Source organism: Apium graveolens, chromosome 6, assembly GCF_009905375.1.
Source record: "Apium graveolens cultivar Ventura chromosome 6, ASM990537v1, whole genome shotgun sequence".
Classification (NCBI taxonomy): domain Eukaryota; kingdom Viridiplantae; phylum Streptophyta; class Magnoliopsida; order Apiales; family Apiaceae; genus Apium; species Apium graveolens.
This window is the reverse complement of record NC_133652.1, coordinates 245,388,066-245,397,590: the sequence shown is the minus strand read 5'-3', so window position 1 is coordinate 245,397,590 and position 9,525 is coordinate 245,388,066. Positions and strand designations below refer to the sequence as shown.

Genomic DNA, 9,525 nt, shown 5'->3' with positions numbered 1-9,525 from the left:
ATTATTAATTACCAGTTAGTAATCCTACGACCATGAACTATTTAAGTTTAGAGTTATCATCTTTTAGGTCTCATTATTATGATCTCATCAAAATCCATAAAAAGTTTTACTCTAAACTGTGGTATATCTTATTTAAACATTTAAGTAGATAGAGCCCGCAATAAAAACAAAACAAGTCTTTTATTAATATCAATGAAATCAAAACAGATTACATAAAAGTTATTCCTAAATTCTCATACATGATTGGACTTAGAACATATCTCTTTCAATAAATGCCACTTAACACACCCCCAAACTTGAATCAATGTTTGTCCTCAAGCATAAACAGACTCAAAGAACAAAAATAAAAATGCATGAATGCAACCTACATGAATGCAATGATTCCAATAGAATATCTTAACCAACCAACACACAACATATCAACAAATGCAATTATTCGCACAAGTTCAATCAAACCCCACAAATCAACTCACAAGGTAGAAACGTGCGTGTGTGCAATTGCTTAATAGATGCACTCTTGAAAGGCATATGTCATAGCATATTTATTTATTCGAGGATTTAACTCAACTCAAATAAGGATGTAACAAGTAAATAGTGGTTCTATCGTCAGAGAGATCTCTCAAAGTAACATATGTCAAAGGATTAAGTAACATTGTTCTTCTACAGACTTGAGGACTTTATTCACTGGAAGAAGCTCAAGAAATTGATCAAGCCTCAGTGATATAAATCAAGATTGTGGATTTAATCAAGTGGCAGAGATCTCGTCAGGGTATCAATTAATTACAGGGATTTAATCTGAAGAAAATCAAGACATGAAGAAAGATCACATATGTTAGTCATTCATGAACCAGACAGTACATCGAGTGTCAAATTGAAGTGGTGAAATGGATTCATAAGTTTCAGTGATTTTCAGAAGATTGTCAGAAGAGTGGTTGCTGTTCAAGATTAATATTAATTCTCTATTAATTAATTAAGTCATACAATTTAACTAAGAAAATAAATTATATCTGCAAATATTAATTTATTGATTAATTGAATTAATTGGTTAATTAATTCTGAATTAATATTATGCATAAATGATTTTAATTTAATATTCAAAATTAAGTCAGCAAGATAAATATTTGAACTGGTATGACGATTGGATTGTCATACCGAAAGTCTTTCCAAGCCTTTTTAGATTGTCTTGCCGAAAGTTCTACCAGTTCAATCAATAGTCCTACCGAAAGTTCTACCAGTTCAATCAATAGTCCTACCGAAAGTTCTACCAGTTAAAAGGATTGTCTTGCAGAGCTAACAGGATTATCTTGCCAATTAAAATCAAAGGTTGATTGAATATAAAAGAGCAGCAGCTGATGTTCAACAGACAGCATTGAATATCACAACAAACACTGAAGAACACAGAACAAAGAAAAAGCAGAGAACTTATTGCAATTTCTCAGGACATTAATTTCTAGTATTTATTGTTAAATCTAAACCACTAGAAATCCTTCTCTTGTTCTTGTGTAACTATCTAGCGGATCAAAATCCCTAGAACTTAATATAAAATTGCATTTAGCATTTGATCCTTTTTATTTCAAAAATAGAAAAAGTTCATGTGGAATTTATTCTGGATTTGGAATAATTTATTTGAGATTAATCCCTTGTAAACGATACCGTTGTTGTAACACCTTTCAAGTTTAATAATAGGTTTATTTAACTTGAATTTTGTTTCACTTTTTTTATTCCATATTTTATTCGATTAAACGGTATAGTTTGTATTCAACCCCCCTTCTACAAACATATTGGGACCTAACAACTCTTGAAACTAGATCAATAACCATGACTCACTACTCATCAAGGCAATCTCAAGGTTATAAATAGAATATACGCTAAACTCAAAATGACTGACAACTCTTCAATTTTTATCGGAGTTATATAAGGATTCATGCTTTTATTTATAACACAAAACAAACACATATATGCTTATTTGATCCTGCAATAAGTGAGGTCCACAAAAGACTTATACAATAATACTTCTATAGCGAGCGTTAGGTTAGTGGATCCCACACTATAAAAGTCTTAGGTCACTAGGCACAAAGTCCCCTAAGAACTTAATAACTCGAGTATTAAAGAGCCCACTCATGATCAATTATGCACAACACATATTTTTTCTTTTCTTTTTTTTTCCATTTTTTCTTCTTTTTTAAATTCTGAGCGAGTGCGTTTCGCTCCATCTCGCTCAACCCTAGACTACTCATATAAAATGAGCCAGGTACTAGCCTTTTGACACCTAGCCACAATAACTAGCAATGAAATCTAATATTTTTCTCTAATTTTTAAAAATCCATATTATTTTGCCGCTAAGAGAATATCATACATTCTAATTATAAACAAGTGATTAAATCTCGACAAACAACAAACCATGATCATGATCTAGCATACAAGCAACCTTTAAGACTTACTAAAATTTTCTTGCTTCTAGCATGCAAATCAACTCGATAGGACTTAACATCCCTATATATGACATCACTACACTGTCATCAATATCATAAATCATTCAGCAAATTAACCTAAGGGATCATGTTATAATACAAATTCATGAAACTACATGCAACATACTATCATGCAAAATAAAAAAAAACATGACAAATATGCAACTATAAGAACTAAACTATCATGAATATGCAACTAAATGGACACACACCAAAAACATATTCCTTAACTACCACCCCCAAACTTAAAATATTCATTGTCCTCAGTGAAGGTAATAGTAAGGAAGCAGGCATACCTACTCGGAATCAGGATCATCACCCTCCGCGGGTGGAGTGTCAGGAGGCGGGTACACAGAATCTTCACCGAAAACTGGCCACTGGATGTCAACTCCTGTGGCTCTGAATGTTGTACCCAACACCTGAGTAAGGTCTTGTGTAAACCTACTATGGATGTCATGCATCGTATCCATCCACCTCGCCAAGCGCCTATACTGCACTGAACCCAAACCAGCACTATCCTCTGCTTCCTTCTGATGCTGCGACTGTGAAGGACCGGCCTCACCCAACTGATATCTCCATGCTGCCCTGCTCGCCTGAGTCGAACCACCAGCATATGTCTGATTAGCTGGTCGTTCACCTGGCAAGTGATCATAAGTGTAACCAAGCCCCTTTTCATCCGGCTTCCCACCGTACCACTCCTGCATACTCAAAAGCGTGGAACTGTCGATGGGAGCGCTCAACAATTGAAGCTGCTCGTGTGCGGGCCAATGAACTCCAACCGCCACACAAAGCTTCGTCACAATCGACGCATAGGGAATAGACCCATAGTGCTCCCATGTAGAAACCTCAGAATACCCTGATAAATCACCGACCCAAGATCCACATAATCTCTCTGTAGAATCCCCCACAATAACAGTACATGCTCCACAGTAACATCAAGCACGTGAGCAGATGGCATGATGTTTGCACAAATAAAAGAGTTCCATGCACGTGCAAACCTGTTCATGTATGAGGCTGGGAAAGTGGCATACTCGTTCGTGCCCCTCTTGAACTTCCAATGAGTCTATGGCACACACAACATAGCAAAAATCAAGTCCAAGTTAAAATCCTCCCCCGTCTTAGCATTCCAATCCTCCTGCTCTGGCCTCCTCTCGGGCTGGTTGATCACCCTCCGAATAGCCTCAGCATTGTAATCCACTGTCAACCCCCTCACCACAGTAAAACCATTCTTATCCGCCTTACCGTTCACATAGAACTCGTGAACAACACTCATAGGTACAACAATAGGTGACTCGCAAAAAGAAACCCAACCCATCTCCAAAATCATCTCAAGCAACTTACATACTTACCCGATGGCAGAAAACCCCTCTCCTTCACAATCGGCTTCGTCAACAGCCTCGCATACTCCACTTCAGCCTCTGGAGTAGAAAACTTAGGCCTCACACCCCCAACACTTAAAGAATCGGTGCTGATTCTGCTAACTTGAGTTCTTTGTCTCTTGGGTCCCATTGAATTCGAATAAGAGAAAATAATAGAGTGTATAGAGAGATTTATGTGTTTGAGAATTATGAATATGGTGGAGATGGTTGTATGGATGTTTGTGTATATATATAGAGATTGGGGTTTAGAATTAGAAGTGGTTTATGAGTGTGGGTTAGTGGGGGTAATGGGTAGGTTTAGAAATTGATTTGGAGTAGAATTAGGGGAGTGGAAGAACAAAATCCGGGTGGTTTTGTGTTTGTGTGTATTTTTATATTGTTTTAAAAAAAATCGGGTACAGGGACCTAGCGCGGCCGCCCCGCTGGCAGCGCGGGTGCGCCGTGTTATTGGACTTCCAGCGCGGCTGTCCCGCATACTAGCGCGGCCGCCCCGCTTCCCATCACGCGCCGTACTAGTGTAGTTGGCATCGAATTTTTCATTTTTCTGATTTTTTTGGAGTTTCCTTTTTGTTTTCTTCTTTCTATCTTCTACTAATATACAACAAGCTTGGGTTGCCTCCCAAGAAGCGTTTGGTTCACGTCGCTAGCTTGACATAGAATCCCGAGATCAAGTGGACAATAAAACGGCACTAACCACCTCACGGTTTGTCGTATCTCCATAGTAATGCTTCAAACGTTGTCCATTCACCTTAAATGCTTGCCCTGGATCATTCTCAAAAATCTCCACCGCTCCATGTGGAAACACAATTTTGACAACAAACGGCGCTGACCACCTCGACTTTAATTTCCCAGGAAAAAGACGGAGATGAGAGTTGAAGAAAAGAACTTGTTGCCCCAGCACAAATGAATTGAGCACTAAAACCCTATCGTGCCACCTCTTGACTTTCTCCTTATATATTTTGTTATTCTCATACGCTTGAATTCGAAACTCATCGAGTTTATTTAATTGAAGCATCCTTTTCTTACAAACTGCATCAAGGTTCAACTTCTTCAAAGCGCAATATGCTTTGTGTTCGAGCTCCACAGGAAAATGGCATCCCTTACCATAAACCAACTGAAAAGGTGACATGGCTATTGGAGTATTGTATGTTGTTCGATACGCCCAAACAGCTTCATCCAGCTTCAAAGACCAATCCTTCCTCGATGAACATACAACTTTCTCTAGAATACGCTTGATCTCTCTGTTAGATACCTCAGCTTCACCATTAGTCTGAGGATGGTAGGCTGTAGTAATGCGATGATTCAAATTATATCTTTGCATCATAGCAGTGAACTTGTAATTGCAGAAATGCGATCCCTCGTTATAGATTATGACTCTTGGAGTCCCAAATCTCGTGAATATCTGTTTGTGGAGCACCATATTTGCATCATTCATCAGCAAAGCCTTGACTTCCACCCATTTTGTGACATAATCAACCGCCGGCAAGATATACTGATTACTGCAAGATGAGACAAATTGCCCCATGAAGTCAATTCCCCAAATATCGAAGATTTCAACCTCGAGAAGCACATTAAGAGGCATCTCATTCCTTTTGGACATATTACCAACACGCTGGCAGCGATCACACTTCAAAATGAACCGATGCGCATCCTTAAACAATGTAGGCCACAAGAATCTTGTTTGAAGGATACGAGCTGTTGTCTTTTCTCCATCATAGTGGCCTCCATAGACAGTCGAATGACAGTCTCGCAAGATACCCTCCGTCTCGCTGTACGAAATACATCTCCTGATGATTTGGTCAGCTCCTTACCGTAACAAAAATGGTTCATCCCACATGTATAACTTCACCTCATGAAAAAACTTCTTCCTTTGAGCAGAAGACAAGTCTGGAGGCATAATATTGCTCACAAGGTAGTTCACAATATCTGCGAACCACGGTTCCTCTTCTTGCACCCCAAACATTTGCTTATCGGGAAAAGACTTATTTATCAATATCTTATCCTGTGAAGTCGCACTTGAATCTTCTAAACGAGAGAGATGATCATCAACTTGATTCTCAGTACCCTTTCTATCCTTGATCTCAAACTTAAATTCCGGAAGTAAAAGAACCCATCGAATTAGTCTAGGCTTCGAGTCCTTCTTCGAGACGAGATAACGAATCGTAGCGTGTTTAGTGAAAACTATCACTTTCGTCCCAAGCAAATAAGATCAAAACTTCTCAAAATCGTAGATAATGGCTAAGAGTTCCTTCTCAGTAGTAGTATAGTTCAGTTGAGAACAATTGAGGGTATTACTATCATAGTAGACCACATGAAATATATTATTCTTCCTTCTCCCAAGAACTGCTCCAACTGCATAGTCACTTGCATCACATATCATTTCAAACGACTCATCCCAATTCGGTGGAGTTATGACAGGTGCCGTAATCAAATTCTTTAAGCTCTCAAAATCAGCTAGGCACTCGTCATCAAACTTGAAGGGGACATCTTTCTCTAGAAGATTGCACAAGGGTTTAGAGATTTTAGAGAAGTCCTTGATGAACCGCCGATAGAAACCCGCATGACCAAGAAAGCTGCGGACTCCCTTAACTGAAATTGGTGGAGGAAGATTTTTAATGACCCCCCTTGGCTTTGTCCATCTCAAGACCTTTACTAGAGACCTTGTGCCCAAGAATGATGCCCTGTTGCACCATAAAGTGACATTTCTCCCAGTTGAGAACCAGATTGGTCTCAACACACCTTTTAAGAACTGTGCCAAGATTTTGCAAGCACTCGTCAAAAGAATCACCGAACACATAGAAATCATCCATGAACACCTCCACATTCTGACCAATCATGTCAGAGAAAATAGCCATCTTGCATCTCTAAAATGTGGCAGGTGCACCACACAACCCAAAAGAAACTCCTCTGAAGGCAAATGTAACAAATGGATAGGTGAAGGTGGTCTTTTCCTGATCTTCTAGAGAGATGCAAACCTGATTATAACCCGAATAGCCATCCAGAAGACAAAATATTCATGCCCAACTAACCTGTCAAACATCTGATCAATGAAAGGAAGGGGGAAGTGATCCTTCCTCGTGGCCTTGTTCAGCTTCCTGTAATCCATGCAAACTCTCCACCACATGACTGTTCGAGTAGGAATGAGCTCATTCTTTTCATTAGCAATCACGGTGATGCCTCCTTTCTTCGACACACACTGAACTGGGCTCACCCAAGAACTGTCGGAAATAGGATAGATGATCCCTGCATCTAGCCACTTGAGAATTTCCTTCTTCACAACCTCTTTTATTATCGAATTTAGCCTTCTGTGTTGCTCAACAGTCGACTTACTTCCTTCCTCTAGCAAAGTTTTATGCTTACAATAAGAAGGGCTGATTTTCTTGATATCTGCTATAGTCCAACCAATTGCAGACTTGAACTCTCTCAGAATTCTTAAGAGCTTTTCCTCATCACTTACTAGAAGGTCAAATGCAATAATAACAGGCAAAGTAGATGCATCACCTAAAAAGCATACCTTAAGTGTTCAGGAAATGGTTTAAGCTCGAGTGTAGGAGCTTCCTCAATAGATGGCTTGAGGCTCTTTGGAGAATTTTTCAGCTCTTCCAATCCAAGAGATTCAAAAGCATATCCAACCTTCGCTTCCAAGGAGAAGCATTCAAAAACTGTAACTGTTCATCACCTTCATCATCTTCACTATCTAAATTTCCCAATAAGGCCTTCTCTAAGGCATCAGACCTTAGCATTTGATCAACTTCTAAAGTAACCACATAATCGACCAATTCCACTTTAAAGCACGCCTCGTTATCATTAGGGAATTTCATGGCATTGAAAATATTAAAAGTCATATCCTAATCCAGTACTCGCATAGTGAGCTCACCCTTCTGCACAACAATCAAGGTTCGGCCAGTAGCCAAGAATGGTCTTCCCAAGATTATGGAAATCTTCTTATCCTCCTCGAAATCAAGAATTACAAAGGCAACAGGAAAGATGAGTTTATCCACCTTGACCAAGACATCCTCTATAATACCTCGTGGATATGTAATAGAACGATCGACCAACTGCAAGGTTATATAAGTAGGCTTAAGATCAGATAAGTCCAACTTCTTGAAGACAGACAAAGGCATCAAATTGATGCTAGCTCCTAAATCACATAAACACTTATCGAATGACAAGTTTCCGATGGTGCAAGGAATAGTAAAACTCCCGGGATCTTTAAGCTTCAGAGGCAACTTCTGTTGTGGCACAACACTGCATTCCTCCGTGAGAGCAACGGTCTCTAAGTCATCAAGCTTCACCTTCCGAGAGAGAATATCTTTCATAAACTTTGCATAACTAGGAATTTGTTCAAGAGCTTCAACGAAATGTATGTGGATATGAAGTTTCTTGAAAACTTCCAAGAACTTAGCAAATTGCTTATCCAGCTTTTGTTTCTCCAACCTCTTAGGAAAGGGAGGTGGAGGATAGACCTGTTTCTCCCCTGTATTACCCTCAGGAGGAGTGTGTTTCACAGTTTTCTTCCTTGTCTCCACTTCTTCTTCCTTCTGCACTTCTTCTTCAACCACATCTTCAGATTCTGGAACTTGAGCTTTTTCTTAGCCTGCAACCTTCCCAGACCTCAATGTAATTGCCGTAACCTGCTCTTTTGCTTCCTTCTTGCCTGGAACTTCTGTGTCACTAGGGAGTGTACCAGGTTGTCAATTCAGCAAGGCATTGGCAATCTGTCCAATTTGATTCTCCAAGGTCTTGATAGAAACCGTTTAGCTCTTGCAAATGAGCCTCAACTCCTCCAATTCAGATTTTTCATTAGATTGTTGTATTTGGAGTTATTATCTTGGTGCATATTGCAGTTGCTGAAAACCAGGAAGGTTGTATTGCTTTGATGTATACTGTTGATAATGCTGTTGCACCGCATTCTGAGTGTTGCCCCAGCTGAAGTTAGGATGATTATGGTTGTTGGGATGATAGGTGGCTGAAACTGGTTGCTGCGACCTCTGAAAGTTGCTCAAGAACTGAGCTGATTCACTAGAAATAACACACTGCTCCGTCTCATGCGCACCAGCATAAAACTCACAAACACTAATGATTTGATTAACTCCATAATTAGCCAAAGAATCCACCTTCATCGTCAAAGCCTTAAGTTACGTAACTATAGCAATAGTTGTATCTACCTCCAGAATTCTCGCTACCTTGCCTTGAGTTAGTATCTGAGAAGGGTTCTGGTATTCAATAGCAGCCATCAGTTCAATCAAATCATAAGCTTCATCGTAGCTCTTAGCCCATAAGGCTCCACCTGATACTGTATCAAGCATGGGTCTAGAAGTCGCACCAAAACCATTATAAAAGCAATTTATAATCATCCAGTCAGACATCCCATAATGAGGAAACTTTCTAAGCATCTCTTTATAACGATCCCAAGCTTCACATAAAGACTCTCCCGATTGCTGCGTAAATTGAGTAAGAGCACTCCTGATTGCAGCTGTCTTCGCCATAGGAAAGAATTTAGTAAGAAACTTATGAGAAATATCTTCCCACTTGGTGATAGAGCCTGGTGGTAGAGAATGCAATTAACACTTAGCTTTATCCCTCAGAGAGAATGGGAAAAGCCTTAGCTTTATAGCATCTTCAGAAACATGGTTGAATTTGAAAGTGTCACAGATCTCGATGAAATCTCTAAT

General features: G+C 39.4%; 1 non-coding gene across 1 annotated transcript; it reads left to right on the top strand.

The window, feature by feature from the left end:
- Positions 1-9,217: 9,217 nt before the first annotated feature.
- LOC141669624 (small nucleolar RNA R71) lies at positions 9,218-9,324 on the top strand. The gene has a single exon (XR_012553892.1). It is a non-coding gene; the product is annotated as a small nucleolar RNA R71 (small nucleolar RNA).
- Positions 9,325-9,525: the final 201 nt, after the last annotated feature.